We start from the raw sequence: 18583 nt of genomic DNA, 5'->3' as shown, positions 1-18583 counted from the left end.
TGGGTAAACTACCCGTTGGAGAAATTCTGTTAGAGAATCGTCATGTTGGAGAACATATATGCTCTAAAAACTCCATGCTGGCGAAACTCCATGCTAGAGAAACTCCATGTTGAAGAAACTCCATGCTGGAAAAACTCCATATTAGGGAAACTATGTACGGGAAATTACTTGGTGGGGAGACTTCACGTTGGAGAAACTCTGTTGGAGAAACTTCGTGTTGGAAGCTCCATTCTGGTTAAACTCCATGCTGATGAACCTCCATGTTAGAGAAACTTGATGTTGGAAACACTATGCTGTTGAAACTCCACATTGCATAAACGCTCCATTTGAGAAGCTCCAGATTGGATAAATTCAATGCCAAAGTAAAAGACTAGGCGAGTTGTATGTACTCATACTGAAAAACAGCGCACACAATACAGGGACGAAGAAAAGAAACGACAACACGAGCCTTGACTTACAACTGATCTTTATTGAGCAACATGTGCACAATAGATAGGAATTAATGAAGTAGCAGATGCAATCAGAAGCAGTCAACGCCAGATGTAAATGGCGTAAAAGCGGTAAAAACGTAAAAGTGTGGTAATTATAAAACGAGATGAAATAAAAAGATGGTAACGGTGACCATGCACTGTGGTTGACTAAAAAGCGAATAAAGTCATAAGATGTAATGAGCCATAAAAACGAAAAAATGAATAACAAAAAAGTCGAAAAATCTAACAAGAGGATGGCAAATGAAGGTGACATGGTTATGCTGACAACTGCACTACCTTAAACGACTAAAAAGATAACATGCTTGAATTAGGCGTGCGCGAATAAATTTAAAAAAAAATTCTCTAGAAGGCAAGTTCTCTCTCGTTCACGAGTTTTTAACATGTTACATGCACATTGACATGTATGCATAACGAATTAATAAGCACATGTTCTCACATTTTTATCTTTTTCGTTTCTTTTTTCAAAGGGAACGTCATTTCTTTGATAATAATATAGACGGCGCACTGACACAGGTATATTTATTAGATTTTATGTTAAAGGCTTCCAGTCGTTGTAGCGTGTACACTCCTTCTCTTGTCCATTGTCTTTTGTGACTGGTTTTTCAAGTTACTATAAACCAACTGGCCCTCATTTCAACCCTTCTTCAATCTCTTCCCTGGTTAGTTGATCAGCGTGGCGTCCTATGACATTGCGTTGTTTGAATTCTGGCTGACATGCACTGCAGTTTTCTATGTGGGCTGCTATATGTGATTTTTCCTTTTTTGGAAATCTTAGTCATGTTCACGTAACCGGTCATTAATGCATCTACCTGTCCGCCCAATGTATTTGTCACCGCATGTTAAGGGGATTGAATAAATAACTTCCTTATCACAAGGAACGAACTGTTTTCGATGTTTGGTCCTTCATGTTCTTGCTGTCTTGGAAGAGTTACCACGATTGCAGATATTAGCCAACTTTTCGGCTGCTGAAAACACTACCTTTACTTTTCCATGATTCATAATCTTTTTGAGATTATGGGACAGAGCGTGGCAGTAGGAATGACTGCGACTTTTTGTTTCTTTCGGTCTTTATTCTCTCTAGCTTCTTCAATTTGCCTGCCTTTTCATTTCATCTGCTTTTGAAGCTTCTGGGAGACGGAAATATAAAAGGTGATTGGGGTAGCCTGCTTCTGGTAACCTATTGCATAGTTTTTCAAAGCTGAACAACATGTGGTGGGGACATGATTTTTTGAGCGCATTAGACATACAAAGACTAGCAATGGCTGTCTTCACTAATTTAAAATGAGTTGAATGGTACGGAATCACCGGTCTCTTATTACGGGGTTCATAGGTGCAACAAATGGGGTGGCCTTTGAATTCCAGCTTGATGTCTAGAAACCTGATACTGCTATTGTCTGAGACGTAGTGTGTTAAGACTAGAGGCGACATGGACGAAGTAAAAGTATTCATAATATTCTGTAAAGCTGAGTGGAATAGCTGCCTGTGACTATTTATGACCACGAGATAATCATCGACGTATCACCCTTCCCAGCTCGTCAGTGGTACAGACGCTTCAATACGTAGTGCAGTTGTCAGCATAACTTTGTCACCTTCATTTGCCATCCTCTTGTTAGAATTTTCTACTTTTTTGTTATTCGTTTTTTCGTTTTTATGGCACTTTGCACCTTATGACATTATTCACTACGTAGTCAACCATAGTGCTTGGTCACCGTTACCATCTCTTTTATGATTTCATCTTGTTTTATCCTTACCACCCTTTCATCAGGATAGATAAGCGGGCGAGTTGGTGATACATAATGCAAAAAAACAGCGCGAACAAACGGGGACTGGACGAAGAATACACAGGAACAAGCGCTTGTTCCTGTGTATTCTTCGTCCAGTCCCCGTTTGTTCGCGCTGTTTTTTTGCACCCTTTCATGTTTTTTCGCCTTTATGGCCATTCACACCTGACGTTGACTGCTTCTCATTGCATCTGTTACTTCATTTATTCATATATATTTTGCACCGTTCCTCAATGAAGATCAGTTGTAAGTGAGCGCTCGTGTTGTCGTTTCTTTTCTTCATCCCTGTATTGTGTTCGCAGTTTTTCAGTATAAATTCAACATTGGTGAAACTTCAGTTTGGAGAAACTCCATGTTGGAGAAACTACATGCTGGAGTAACTATGATGGTGTAATTCTATGTTGGAGAAACTTCATACTGGAGAAACTCTTTGTTGGAGAAACTTCATGTTTGTGAAATTTCATATTGAAGAAACTCCATCTCGGAAGAACTCCATGTCGTAGAGACTCCATGCTGGCAAAAAATCCATGCTGGAGAAAAGACACACTGGAGAAACTCCACGCTGGAGAAAATCCATGTTGGAGAAACTACATGTTGAAGAAAATGTTGGAATCTCCATGTTGAAAACTCCATGTTGAAGAAACTTCATAATGGAAACTCCATGCTGGAGAAACTCCATGTTGCAAAATCTCCATGTTGGAGACACCATGCTGGAGAATCTTCATGCTGCAGAAACCTCATGTTGGAGAAATTCTGTTGGACAAACTCCAATCTGAAAAAACTCCATGTTGGAAACTCCATGTTTGAAACTATTCTGGAGATACTCCATGTAGCAGGAACTTCATGTTGGAGAATCTTGATGTTGGATACTCCATGCAATAGAAAGTTCCATGTTGCAGAAACAACTTGTTCGAGAAACTCCAAGCTGGGGAAACTCCATGCTGGAGAAACTCCGCACTGGTGAAACTCCACGCATAAGAAGCTCTACACTGGAGAAAATGTAAGCTGGAGAACTTCATGTTGAAGAAACTCCATGTTGAACAAACTCCATAATCGAGAAACTCCATGTTAGATACTCCGCGTTGGAGATACTCCATGTTCGAGAATCTCCATGTTGGAGAATCCATTCAGGAGAAAGTTCATGTAGGAGAAACACAGTCTTGCACAAACTCCTTAATGGAAACTTCATGTTGGAAACTCCATGCTGGAGAAACTGCATGCTGGAGAAACACCATGTTGGCAAAACTATGGTCAGGAGATTACATGTTGGGTAAACTCCACGTTGGAGAAACTCTGTTGGAGAAAATAAATGCTACATAAACGTCATGCTGATGATATTCCATGTTGTGAAACTTCATGCTGGAGAAACTCCATGCTAGAGAAACTCTGATGAAGAAATGCTTTGTTGGCGAAACTTCATGTTTGTTAATCTTCATGTTGAAACAATATGTCGTAGGGACTCCCTGTTGGAGAGACTCCACGCTGAAGAAACTCCATGCTGGAGAAATGATACACTGGAGAAACTACACGCTGGGGAAACTACATGTTGGAGAAAATATGTTGCAAACACCATGTTTGAAAGTTCATGTTGGAGAAGCTCCATAATGAAATACTCCATGCTGGAAAAACTGCATGCTAGAGAAACACTATGCTGGAGAAACTACATTGGAAAAAGTCCATGTTGGAGTTACTCCACACTAGACAAATTCCATGTAGGAGAAACTTCATGTTATAGAAACTCCATGTTAGAGAAACTTCACGCTGGAGAGAGTCCAATTTGGAGAAACTTTATGTTAGAGAGACACCATGTCGGAGCAACTCCATATTTAACAAACTCCATGATGGAGAAACTACACTTCACTCTGGAGAAACTTCATGCTGGAGAACTCCATGTTGAAGAAACTATATGTTGAAGAAACTCCATAATCGAGAAACTCCATGTTAGATACACAATTTTGGAGAAGCTCCATGTTGGAGAATATGCATGTTGGAGAATAGCAAAAGAAATTTTACGTAGAAGAAACACCATCTTGCAGAAGCTCCGTGTTGGCAACTTCATGTTGGAAAATCCATGCTGGAGAAACACCATGTTGGCGAAACTATGGGCAGGAGATTATACATGTTGGGTAAACTCCACATTGGAGAAACTCTGTTGGGGAAAATTCATGTTGGAGAAACTAAATGCTGGATAAACGTCATGCTGATATTCCATGCTGGTGAAACTCCATGCTGGAGAAACTGCATGCTAGAGAAACTGATGAAATGCTTTGTTGGTGCAACTTCATGCTGGAGAAACTTAATGTTTGTTAATCTTCATGTTGAAACAATATGTCGTAGGGACTCCCTGTTGGAGAGACTCCACGCTTAAGAAACTCCATGCTGGAGAAACGATACACTGGAGAAACCACGCAGGGGAAACTAAATCTTGGAGAAAATATGTTGCAAACACCAAGTTGGAAAGCTCATGGAGAAGCTCCATAATGAAATACTCCATGCTGGAGAAACTTCATCTCAGAGAAATTAATTGATGCAGAATTTCTGTGTGGCAGAATCTCTATGTTGGAGACTCCATGCTGTAGAATCTCCATGCTGGAGAAACCCCATGCTGGAGATACTGCATGTTGGAGAAATTTCATGCTGGGGAATCCCGATGTTGGAGACTCCACGCACGCAAAAGTTTGTGTTGGAGAAACTGCATGTTGCAGAAGCTCCAAGCTGGAGAATCTCCATGCTTGAGAAACTGCACACTGCATAAACTTCATGTTGGAGAAACTCTAATGTGGAGAAACTATGCCGGTGAAATTCCGTGCTGGCGAAACTCAATCCTGGAGAAACTCTACGCATGACAACCTCCACACTAGAGAAACTCTATGCTGGAGACCTCCACGTTGAAGGAACTCCATAATCGGGAAACTCCACGTTAGATACTCCATGTTAGAAACGTCATGCTGGAGATACACTATTTTGGAGAAACTCCTCGTTGGAGAATCTTCATGTTGGAGAATCCATGCAGGAGAAACTTCATGTAGGAGAAACACCAACTTGGAGAAATTCCGTGGTAGAAACTATGTTAGACACTCCATGCTAGAGGGACTGCATGTTGGAGAAACTAATTGCCGGAGAAACTGCATGCTGGAGAAACACCATCTTGGGGAAACAAAGTTTGGGAGATTCCATGTTGGGTAAACTCTGTGTTCAAGAAACTCTGTGTTGGATAAACTTCATGTTGGAGATCCTATATGCTCTAAAAACTCCTTGCTGGTAGCTCCATGCTTGTGAAACTCCATGCTGGAGAAACTCCACACTGGAGAAACTCCATGTTGGAGAAACTCTAGCTGGAGAATCTATGCTGGTGAAATTTCATCCTGGTGAAACTCCATGCTGGAGAAACTTCATGTTGGAGATACAAAGAGTTGGAGAAACTCCATGTTGCAGAACGTCCAAGCTGGAGAAATTCCATCATGGTGAAACTCGATGCTGGACAAACTCAATGTTGGAGAACTACCTGTTGGAGAAACTTAATGTTGGAAACTCCATGTTGGAGAAACACCATGTAGGAACCTCCAGCCTGGAGAAACTCCATGTTGGTGAAACTGACATTGGAGAATCTCTATGTTGGTGAAACTCCATCCTGGAAAAACTGCATGCTAGACAAACGCTATGCTGGAGAAACTACATTGGAAAAAGTCTATGTTGGAGTTACTCCACACTGGACAAATTACATGTAGGAGAAACTTCATGTTATAGAAACTCCATGTTAGAGAAACTTCACGCTGGAGAGAGTCCAATTTGGAGAAACTATATGTTAGAGAGACTCCATGTCGGAGCAACTCCATATTTAACAAACTCCATGCTGGAGAAACTACACTTCACTCTGGAGAAACTTCATGCTGGAGAACTCCATGTTGAAGAAACTATATGTTGAAGAAACTCCATAGTCGAGAAACTCCATGTTAGATACACCATTTTGGAGAAGCTCCATGTTGGAGAATATGCATGTTGGAAAATAGCAAGAGAAATTTTACGTAGAAGAAACACCATCTTTCAGAAGCTCCGTGTTGGAAACTTCATGTTGGAGAATCCATGCTGGAGAAACTGCATGCTGGAGAAACACCATGTTGGCGAAACTATGGTCAGGAGATTATACATGTTGGGTAAACTCCACATTGGAGAAACTCTGTTGGGGAAAATTCATGTTGGAGAAACTAAGTGCTGGATAAACGTCATGCTGATATTCCATGCTGGTAAAACTGCATGCTGGAGAAACTGCATGCTAGAGAAACTCTGATGAAATGCTTTGATGGTGAAACTTCATGCTGGAGAAACTCCATGTAGAGTATAAGTAGAGAGTATAAAGTCTACAACAGCCGAATGCAAGGCTGAGATCGCAAAGCTGACTGCCCGGCTGGACGACGCCGAGAACCGAGCACGGAGAAATAATCTAGTGTTCTATGGAATTAAAGATTCTAAGGATGAATCATGGCAAGATTCTGAAAAAATAATCATCGAGCACTGCAGCCAGCATCTGGACGTATCGAGCAAGCCTCGGGACATAGAACGCGCATCGTCTTGGCGCTTTTTCACTTAAAAAAACCCGACCTGTTATTGTCAAATTGGCCCACTTTAAAGACAAACAACGAGTCCTATCGTCATGCAGTAAATTTAAGGATACTGGCTACAGCGTCTCTGAGGATTATTCCCCATACACCCGTTTTGCACGTAAAGGCCTTTATGATTATGGAAAAAGCCAAGGACAAACTTTCAAATTGCGCTATGACAGATTGGTATCCGGAAATAAGTCATATGTCTTTGACCACGCCACTAATAACGTAATTGAACTCAAACCCTAGCAACTACCTCAAAAGAAGCACGCAGTAAAACAGTCTCGCCGTTCCAAATTATCTTTTTTATTTACTATTATCTGCAGTGTGATCCCAAAACGCGATGCCTTGTGTAACCTGATCGAATCATGTTCTGCTAATGTAATTTTATTAACCGAAACTTGACTCACCTCTGCTATTAACGACACTGAGATATTACCCTCTCTTCCCAATTTTGATATATTCCGAACCGATCGTAACGACCGGAGGGGTGGGGGGGTCCTCATTGCCACTGATCGCAACTTACGTTGTTTACGTCTAAACATTTCAAGCCCATTAGAAATGATCTGGCTCTGCTGTGATACATGTTACCCCCGTGTTTTGATTGGAATCTGCTATCGCCCTCCGAACCATGATTCCTCTTTTAATTTTTTGCTGCATGACGCCCTGAACAGACTAACAACCCTCTATTCCAATACACCTATCCTATTGTTCGGCGATTTCAACTTCCCATTTATCACTTGGTCCGATCTTGCTTCTACGCTTTCAAATACTAACCCTCCAAGTGAGTTCGTCCACGCTTGCCTTACCTTCGGCTTAGATCAAATAATTGACCGTCCAACCAGAATAACACAGCATTCCGCTAATATTCTCGATCTTATACTGACGTCACAACCTGATAGCTTCTCTCCGATAACTTATCTTGAAGGACTTAGCGATCACTTGGCCATTCACATTCATGCCACATTCTCTTGTCATTTTCAAAACAGCAAAAGGATAAAGAAAACGCTTACCCTTTACGATAAAGGTGACTACATCAGTCTTAACCGCGACCTCGCTACTTTTCTTAACACCTTTACATCTGGTTTTTCGCTTCGCTCCATCGAATCTAACTGGTTACTTTTTAAGTCCGAAATGCAACGCCTAATAAGCATACATGTTCCGACTATCACCATAAAAGAACGACCTGGTTCCCCATGGTATAATAAAACACTTAAAAGACTAAACAACAAAAAGAAGCGACAATTTCGTGCAGCTAAAGTGACAGACACGGATCTCGCCTGGAATAAATATTACACTACCGCTGCTAACTATGACACTCAGGTAGCCAAAACTAAAATTAACTTCTTCTCTAGCACATTACCTAACATGCTGCAGGATAATCCAAAGCGCTTCTGGAAAACTATTAGCCCCTCTACTTCTAGCATAATTCACCTGGCAGATCATTCTGGAGTTCCCGTTTCCGAATCAGATGTTCCCAATATCTTAAATGAGACATTTTGCTCTGTATTTACTCACGAACCGCTTAATAACCTCCCTGAAGCCCCCTGTTTTCTCCATGCACCAATGGATACCATAATCTTTGAGTCGCGCGGCATTGCCAAGATCATTGACGCTTTAAAAAATTCTTCATCTGCCGGTGTTGACGGCATCAACGCTAAAATTTAAAAAAACACAAAGGAACATTGTAGTGTCATGTTATCTCTCCTCTTTCAGCAGTCATTTTCTTCGTGCTCATTACCTCTTGACTGGCGGATTGGGAAGGTCATTCCGGTCTTCAAGAAAGGTAACTGATCTTCACCACGTAACTATAGGCCAATCTCATTAACCAGTGTTTGTTGTAAAATTATGGAACATGTAATATATTCACACACTGCCCAGTTTTTGTCATCGCACAACTTTTTTCATCCTAATCAGCATGGTTTTCGTAAAGGTCGTTCCTGCGAAACGCAACTTACTCTCTTTCTTCATGATATACATGCATGCCTCGATCGTAACATTCTTACTGATGCCATATTCCTAGATTTTGAAAAGGCATTTGACAAAGTCCCTCACGCGCGCCTAATTCTTAAGCTATCACGACTAAACCTGCATTCCTTAGTTCTGGGCTGGATTCGGGCTTTCCTAACTGATCGCTATCAATTCCTGCATGCTAACTCTCACTCATCATCTCTCTCCCCTGTCTTGTCTGGCGTTCCCCAGGGTACTGTTTTAGGCCCTCTTCTATTTCTTATTTACATAAATGATTTACCCCTTAACATAATGTCTAACGTCCGCCTATTTGCAGATGATTGTGTTATCTACCGCCCAATAAATAATCCATCTGACATCACCACCCTTCAAGAAGATCTTGTACGCGTCGAAGAATGGTGCAGTACATGGCTGATGTCGCTTAATAGTACTAAAACGTCCCTTCTTTCTTTTCAACGCCGGCGAAACCACCAAGGTACCACTTATACTATTAACAATATTCCTGTTGCGTAAGTTGACTCGTAGAAGTACCTTGGTATCCATTTAAGTAAAGATTTAACCTGGTCTCTACACATTCACAACGTCACTAATTCAGCTAATCAAATTCTAGGGTATTTACGTCGTAACCTTTGCTTAGCCCCCTGTTCCATAAAACTTCTTTCTTACTTAACAATCGTACGTTCTAAACTAGAGTTCGCATCTGCCGCGTATGATCCCCACTATGCTAACCTTATCACCACGCTCGAAGCGGTCCAGAACCGCGCTGTCAGATTCATTTGCTCGGACTACTCTTATCACACTAGCGTATCAGCACTAAAATCACAGCTCCATCTTCCTACTCTGGCCTGTCGCCGTAAAATCGCCCGTCTTTCTTTATATCATAAATTTTATCACACTTTCCACTACGAACCTCCCCCTGTCGCACGCGCCCACCGGATTTCTCGTCACAGTCATCCTAATGCCGTCTACCCTGAACAAGCCCGCGCCGAAACATATCATCAATCTTTTTTCCTTAGAACAGCCAAAGACTGGAATGACCTTCCGTACGAAGTGGCAACCATCATCAATCCCGTTCGCTTCAAATCCGCCATCGAAGACCATCTGTATTCATCCATTTAAAACCCTTTTGTTTGCCCACCCCTCATGTAATGTCCTTTTTGGACCCTTGAGGAAATAAATAAATAAATAAATAATGTTTGTTAATCTTCATGTTGAAACAATATGTCGTAGGGAGTCCCTCTTGGAGAGACTCCACGCTTAAGAAACTCCATGCTGGAGAAACGATACACTGGAGAAACTCCACGCAGGGGAAACTACATCTTGGAGAAAATATGTTGCAAACACCATGTTGGAAAGTTCATGGAGAAGCTCCATATTGAAAAACTCCATGCTGGAGAAACTTCATCTCAGAGAAATTAAATAATGCAGAATCTCTATGTTGCAGAATCTCTATGTTGGAGACTCCATGCTGTAGAATCTCCATGCTGTATAATCTCCATGCTGGAGAAACACCATGCTGGAGAAACTTCATGCTGGAGATACTGCATGTTGGAGAAATTTCATGTTGGGGAATCCTGATGTTGGAGACTCCACGCACGCGAAAGTTTGTGCTGGAGAAACTGCATGTTGCAGAAGCTCCAAGCTGGAGAATCTCAATGCTCGGGAAACTGCACACTGCATAAACTTCATGTTGGAGAAACTCTATTGTGGAGAAACTATGCTGGTGAAATTCCGTGCTGGCGAAACTCAATCCTGGACAAACTCTATGCATCAGAAACTCCACACTAGAGAAACACTATGTTGGAGAACTCCACGTTGTAGAAACTCCATAATCGGGAAACTCCATGTTAGATACTCCACGTTAGAAACTTCATGCTGGAGATACACCATTTTGGAGGAACTCCTCGTTAGAGAATCTTCATGTTGGAGAATCCATGCAGGAGAAACTTCATGTAGGAGAAACACCAACTTGGAGAAATTCCGTGGTGAAAACTATGTTAGAGACTCCATGCTAGAGAGACTGCATGTTGGAAAAACTCCATGCTGGAGAAACTGCATGCTGGAGAAACACCATCTTGGCGAAAATAAGTTCGGGAGATTCCATGTTGGGTAAACTCTGTGTTCGAGAAACTCTGTGTTGGATAAACTTCATGTATGTGATCCTATATACTCTTAAAACTCCATGTTGTAGCTCCATGCTTGTGAAACTCCATGCTGGAGAAACTCCACACTGGAGAAATGTTGGAGAAACTCTATGCTGGAGAATCTATGCTGGGAAAATTTCATACTGGTGAAACTCCATGCTGGAGAAATTTCATGTTGGAGATACGAGTTTGAGAAACTACATGTTGCAGAAAGTCCAAGCTGGAGAAATTCTATCGTGGTGAAACTCCATGCTGGAGAAACTCCATGTTGGAGAAACCACCTGTTGGAGAAACTTAATATTGAAAACTCCATGTTGGAGAAACACCATGTAGGAACATCCAGCCTGGAGAAACTCCATGTTGGAGAAACTGACGTTGGAGAATCTTTATGTTGGAGAAACTCCATGCTGGAAAAACTATGCTAGAGTAACGCTATGCTGGAGAAACTATATTGGAAAAAGTCCATGTTGGAGTTATTCCACACTGGACAAATTCCATGTAGGAGAAACTTCATGTTGGAGAAACTCCATGTTAGAGAAACTTCACGCTGGAGAGAGTTCAATTTAGAGAAACTATATGTTAGAGAGACTCCATGTCGGAGCAACTTCATGTTTAACAAACTCCATGCTGGAGAAACTACACTTCACACTGGAGAAACTTCATGCTGGAGAACTCCATGTTGAAGAAATTATATGTTGAAGAAACTCCATAATTGAGAAACTTCATGTTAGATACTCCATGTTGGAGAAGCTTGATGTTGGAGAATATGCATGTTGGAGAATAGCAGGAGAAATTTTATGTAGAAGAAACACCATCTTGCAGAAACTCCGTGTTGGAAACTTTACGTTGGAAACTCCATGCTGGAGAAACACCATGTTGGCGAAATTATGGTCAGGAGATTACGTGTTAGGTAAACTCCACGTTGGAGAAACTCTGTTGGGGAAAATTCATGTTGGAGAAAATAAATTCTGGATAAACGTCATGCTGATGATATTCCATGCTGGTGAAACTCCATGCAGGAGAAACTGCAAGCTGGAGAAACACCATGTTGGCGAAACTATGGTCAGGAGATTGCATGTTGGGTAAACTAAACGTTGGAGAAACTCTGTTGGAGAAACTAAATGCTGAATAAACTATATTCTGATGAAACTCCATGCTGGTGAAACTTTATGCTGGAGAAACACCATACTAGAGAAACTCTGATGAAGGAATGTTATGTTGGCGAATCTTCATGCTGGAGAAACTTCATGTTTGTTAATGTTCATGTTGAAGAAACTATATGTCGCAGGAACTCCATGATGGAGAGACTCATTGCTGAAAGAAACACGATACACTGGAGAAACACCACGCTGGGGAAACTACATGTTGGAGAAAAGATGTTGCAAACAGCGTGTTGGAAAGTTAATGTTGGAGAAGCTCCATAATGAAATACTCCATGCAGGAGAAACTTCATCTTCGAGAAACTACATGATGGAGAATCTCTATGTTGGAGACTCCATGCTGTAGAATCTCTATGCTGCAGAAACCCCATGCTGGAGGAACACCATGCTGGAGAAATTTCATGCTGGAGATACTGCATGTTCGAGAAACTTCATGTTGAAGAATCCAGATGTCGCAGACTCCACGCAGGCGAAAGTTTGTGTTGGAGAAAGTGCATGTTGCATAAGCTCCAAGCTGGAGAAACTCCATGCTCGAGGAACTCCACACTGCATAAACTCCATGTTTAAGACAATCTATGCTGGAGAAACTAAGCTGGTGAAATTCCATGCTGGTGAAACTGAATGCTGGAGAAACTGGATAAACTACATGTTGGAGAAACGTCATGTTGTAATCTCCATGTTGGAGAAACACCATATTGGAACCTCCATGCTGGAGAAACTCTATGTTGCAGAAATTCCATCTTAGAGAAACTAAATTTTGGAGAAACTCCATGTTGGAGACTCCATTCAGGATAAGCTCCATGTTGGAGAAATTCACGTTGCAGAAACCGCATGTTGAACAATCTCCATGCTGGAGAAACTCCACGCTAGAGAAACTCTATGCTGGAGAAACTGCATTGAAGAAAGTCCATGTTACAGATATTTTACACTAGAGAAACTCCATCAAAGAGACACTCGATGATGGAGAAACTCCATGTAAGAGAAAGTACACGCAAGAGAGAGACCAATTTGGAGAAACTCTATGTGAGAGAGACTCCATGTCAGAGAAACTCCATGATTGAGAAACTCCATGCTGGAGAAACTCCACGCATGAGAAACTCTACACTGGAGAAAATGTATGCTGGAGAACTTCATGTTGAAGAAACTCCATGTTGAACAAACTCTATAATCGAGAAACTCCATGTTAGATACTCCATGTCGGAGAAACTCCATGTTGGAGAATCTGCATGTTGGACAACCCAGGCAGGAGAAAGTTCATGTAGGAGAAACACAATCTTGCAGAAACTCGGTATTGGAAACTTCATGTTGGAAACTCCATGCTGGAGAAACTGCATGCTGGAGAAACACCATGTTGGCGAAACTATGGTCAGGAGATTACATGTTGGGTAAACTCCACGTTGGAGAAACTCAGTTGGAGAAAATTCATGTTGAAGAAACTGAATGCTAGATAAACGTCATGCTGATGATATTTCATGTTGTTGAAACTTCGTGCTGGAGAAACTCCATGCTAGAGAAACTCTGATGACGAAATGCTTTGTTGGTGAAACTTCATGCTGGAGAAACTTCATGCTGGAGAAACTTCATGTTTGTTAATCTTCATGTTGAAACATTATGTCGTAGGGACTCCCTGTTTGAGAGACTCCACGCTGAAGAAACTCCATGCTGGAGAAACGATACACTGGAGAAACTCCACGCTGGGGAAACTACATGTTGGAGAAAATATGTGGCAAACACCATGTTGGAAAGTTCATGTTGGAGAGGCTCCATAATGAAATACTCCCTGCTGGAGAAACTTCATCTCAGAGAAATTATTTGATGCAGAATTTCTGTGTTGCAGAATCTCTATGTTGGAGACTCCATGCTGTAGAATCTCCATGCTGGAGAAACCCCATGCTGGAGAAACTTCATGCTGGAGATACTGCATGTTGGAGAAATTTCATGTTGGGTAATCCCGATGTTGGAGACTCCACGCACGCGAAATTTTGTGTTGGAGAAACTGCATGTTGCAGAAGCTCTAAGCTGGAAAATCTCTATGCTTGAGAAACTGCACACTGCATAAACTTCATGTTGGAGGAACTCTAATGTGGAGAAACTATGCCGGTGAAATTCCGTGCTGGCGAAACTCAATCCTGGAGAAACTCTACGCATGACAAACTCCACACTAGAGAAACTCTATGCTGGAGAACTCCACGTTGAAGGAACTCCATAATCGGGAAACTCCATGTTAGATACTCCACGTTAGAAACTTCATGCTGGAGATACACCATTTTGAAGAAACTCCTCGTTGGAGAATCTTCATGTTGGAGAATCCATGCAGGAGAAACTTCATGTAGGAGAAACACCAACTTGGAGAAATTCCGTGGTGGAAACTATGTTAGACACTCCATGCTAGAAGGTCTGCATGTTGGAGAAACTCCATGCCGGAGAAACTGCATGCTGGAGAAACACCATTTTGGGGAAACTAAGTTCGGGAGATTCCATGTTGGGTAAACTCTGTGTTCGAGAAACTCTGTGTTGGATAAACTTCATGTTGGAGATCCTATATGCTCTAAAAACTCCTTGCTGGTAGCTCCATGCTTGTGAAACTCCATGCTGGAGAAACTTCACACTGGAGAAACTCCATGTTGGAGAAACTCTATGCTGGAGAATCTATGCTGGTCAAATTTCATCCTGGTGAAACTCCATGCTGGAGAAACATCATTTCTGGAGATACAAAGAGTTGGAGAAACTCCATGTTGCAGAAAGTACAAGCTGGAGAAATTCCATCGCGGTGAAACTTCATGCTGGACAAACTCTATGTTGGAGAAACTACCTGTTGGAGAAACTTTATGTTGGAAACTCCATGTTGGAGAAACACCATGTAGGAACCTCCAGCCTTGAGAAACTCCATGATGGAGAAACTGACATTGGATAATCTCTATGTTGGAGAAACTCCATGCTGGAAAAACTGCATGCTAGAGAAACGCTATGCTGGAGAAACTAATTGGAAAAAGTTCATGTTGGAGTTACTCCACACTGGACAAATTCCATGTAGGAGAAACTTCATGTTATACAAACTCCATGTTAGAGAAACATCACGCTGGAGAGAGTCCAATTTTGAGAAACTATATGTTAGAGAGACTCCATGTCGGAGCAACTCCATATTTAACAAACTCCACGCTGGAGAAACTACACTTCACTCTGGAGAAACTTCATGCTGGAGAATTCCATGTTGAAGGAACTATATGTTGAAGAAACTCCATAATCGAGAAACTCCATGTTACATACACCGTTTTGGAGAAGCTCCATGTTGGAGAATATGCATGTTGGAGAATAGCAAGAGAAATTTTACGTAGAACAAACGCCATCTTTCAGAAGCTCCGTGTTGGAAACTTCATGTTGGAAAATCCATGCTGGACAAACTGCATGCTGGAGAAACACCATGTTGGCGAAACTATGGTCAGGAGATTATACATGTTGGGTAAACTCCACATTGAAGAAACTCTGTTGGGGAAAATTCATGTTGGAGAAACTAAATGCTGGATAAACGTCATGAAGATATTCCATGCTAGTGAAACTCCATGCTGGAGAAACTGCATGCTAGAGAAACTCTGATGAAATGCTTTGTTGGTGAAACTTCATGCTGGAGAAACTTAATGTTTGTTAATCTTCGTGTTGAAACAATATGTCGTAGGGACTCCCTGTTGGAGAGACTCCACGCTAAAGAAACTCCATGCTGGAGAAACGATACACTGGAGAAACTCCACGCAGGGTGGGCTCGGTGACTGCACCACAGCTCAGCCACCTAATTCGCTTACCTTTGCGATGCAGACGACCGTCCTCGCATTTGCCAGCCTGCTGCTGCCGTCCCTGGCAGGCCTGTCTACGGGGGCGTCATCGGTGTGCGCACTGCCATACACTGGGGATGACCCGGGCTCCTGCCATCTACCGCCCGACGAGTGCTCGTCCCTACTGGATGTGCCGCCAGAGGAGCTGTACACACCGGAAATCACAGTACCATGGGTGGCCACATCGACATCAGCAAGAATGCCAACATGTATAAAAGAGCTTCACCCGCTGACACCGCTTCGTGGGCTCGGTGACTGCACCACAGCGCAGCCACCTAATCCGCTTACCTTTGCGATGCAGGTCAGTACATCGTATGCCCTCTTCGCTAAAAAATCCAGTAATTATATTTTGGTGCAGTTTCCGAGCCCGCACTGCTGTGTCGCCATTGCCGTTGAGTGTGCTCACGTAATTCATTCCTTGCTCATTCTATCAGGTGACGTTGAGACTAACCCTGGTCCTGAGGGAAACGCTGCTGTACTCGCTGAACTACAGAAGCTAAACGCGGGACAGACCCTGTTGATTACGGAAATACAGGGCCTCAAAACACAGCTGAACACAACAGATCAAACCATAGCAAGCCTAGACAAACGAATGGCCGATCTCGAAGCGCATTACCAAACACTTCTTCACCTCAGAAACGATATTGAAATAATGCAGTCAACCACAATCAACCAAGCTAAAAAGATTGAAGAACTAGAAACACGCCTGGATGACGCGGAAAACCAATCACGTCGGAATAACCTCATTTTCTATGGCATCCCTGACCCTGCTAGCGCTGAAACGTGGGCTGAGTGAGAAAAACTAGTCATTGATGTTTGCCGCAATAATCTTGATATAACCCTGGAACCTAACGACATTGAAAGAGCGCATCGCCTCGGAAATCATTCAGCCGACCGAACTCGTCCCGTAATCGTAAAATTCCTATATCATAAAACCAAAGACGCACTGTTATCAAATGGCCGTAAATTAAAAGACACAAACTACAGTATTGGAGAGGACTTTTCCCGCACCGTTCGACACGCGCGTTAACAGTTACTAGTGTTTGCCAAAGCCAATTCTAACAAGTACACCTTGCGCTTCAAAACCCTGCACATCGGCTCAAAACGCTATGTATTTGACGCATCATCCCAAACCGTTAAGGAAATCGCATAGCAATTGCCCCGTCACAAAACTTTAACAAATCGTCGACCCGCTCCACCGCACAATGTTCTCTCGTTTTCGATAATATTCACTAACATCCGTAGTCTTCTTCCAAAGCGCGAACTCATATCAAACATCATGTCGTCATCCGGAAGCAACATACTAATACTAACAGAAACTTGGCTAAATAGTGACGTAAAGGATGCGGAAATTATGGCCGATTTACCCCACTTCGAAGTGTATCGAAACGATCGGAAAGGCAAACGGGGGGGCGGTGTTCTCGTTGCCATTCATCGAGGCATATCATGCTCTGTTGTTGACGTCGCATCCGACATTGAAGCCATATGGCTCATCTGTCGCGCTCCCCCCGTAACAGTTCTGCTTGGCGTTTGCTACAGGCCCCCCCAGACTAGTCCAGACTTCCCACGTCATCTGAACAACATCCTTCATAAACTTGTTTTCACATATCCAAATGCCCGTATTCTTCTTTTTGGTGATTTTAACTACCCGGATATTGATTGGCAGAACATAGCTAGTTCCACAATAACGTGTCATGCAGAGGCGAAGAACTTCATCGATGTCTGTTTAAATTTTAACCTCACTCAATTAATTTCCCAACCAACCCGTGTCTCACGAGAATCAGCAAACACACTCGACCTGATACTAACAAGCAGCCAAGAGAATGTATCATCCATCAGTTACCTTCCTGAAATGAGCGATCACAAAGTCATGCATGCTTTATTCTCATTTACCTCGACTCAAAAACAGACATCCGATAAAACGATACACCTCTACGATAAGGGTAACTATAATGCAATAACTGAAGAACTTAGCACCTTTTTTCCTGAATACATATCCGCATTTCACACTCGCTCAATTCATGAAAACTGGCTGATATTCAAGAACAAATTAAATCATCTCACTAATATGTTCGTACCAAGGATTACCTTTCATACTAATCGCAATAAACCATGGTTTACCCAGCACTTAAAACGACTCGAAAACAAAAAGAAACGATTGTTTCGTACCGCCAAACGAAACGACACGCCTGCCGCATGGCGAAAATACTTCGAGGCCGAGAAATCATACCTACTTTCTGTTCGTAACGCAAAGTACTCATTTTATCACAATGACTTACCAAACTTACTTATAAGAAACCCCAAGCAATTCTGGCAAGTTTTAAACCCAACACATCCTCCCAATATTAAACTGACGAATGATTCACATGAAGCAGTGACTGACCATGATTGCGCAGAAATATTTGACCATGCATTCATATCTGTGTTCACTACCGAACCCAACGCACTTTCACAATTACCACCCTTTAACTTAGAAACCCCCATGCCGGCAGTCACGTTCGTCGAAGAAGGCATTTCATCCATAATTCGTAATATGAAACTTTCATCATCAGCTGGTATGGACCTGATTAATTAAAAAATATTGAAAAACGTGGAATCAATTTGTGCA

At 42.2% G+C, this 18583-nt stretch overlaps 1 pseudogene; it reads left to right on the top strand.

Annotated features, from left to right (window-relative positions):
* Nucleotides 1-15951: 15951 nt before the first annotated feature.
* LOC144116371 (uncharacterized) lies at nt 15952-17128 on the top strand (annotated as a pseudogene).
* The last annotated feature ends 1455 nt before the right edge of the window (nt 17129-18583 follow it).

Source organism: Amblyomma americanum, chromosome 1, assembly GCF_052857255.1.
Source record: "Amblyomma americanum isolate KBUSLIRL-KWMA chromosome 1, ASM5285725v1, whole genome shotgun sequence".
Classification (NCBI taxonomy): Eukaryota; Metazoa; Arthropoda; class Arachnida; order Ixodida; family Ixodidae; genus Amblyomma; species Amblyomma americanum.
This window is presented reverse-complemented; position numbering and strand designations above follow the sequence as displayed.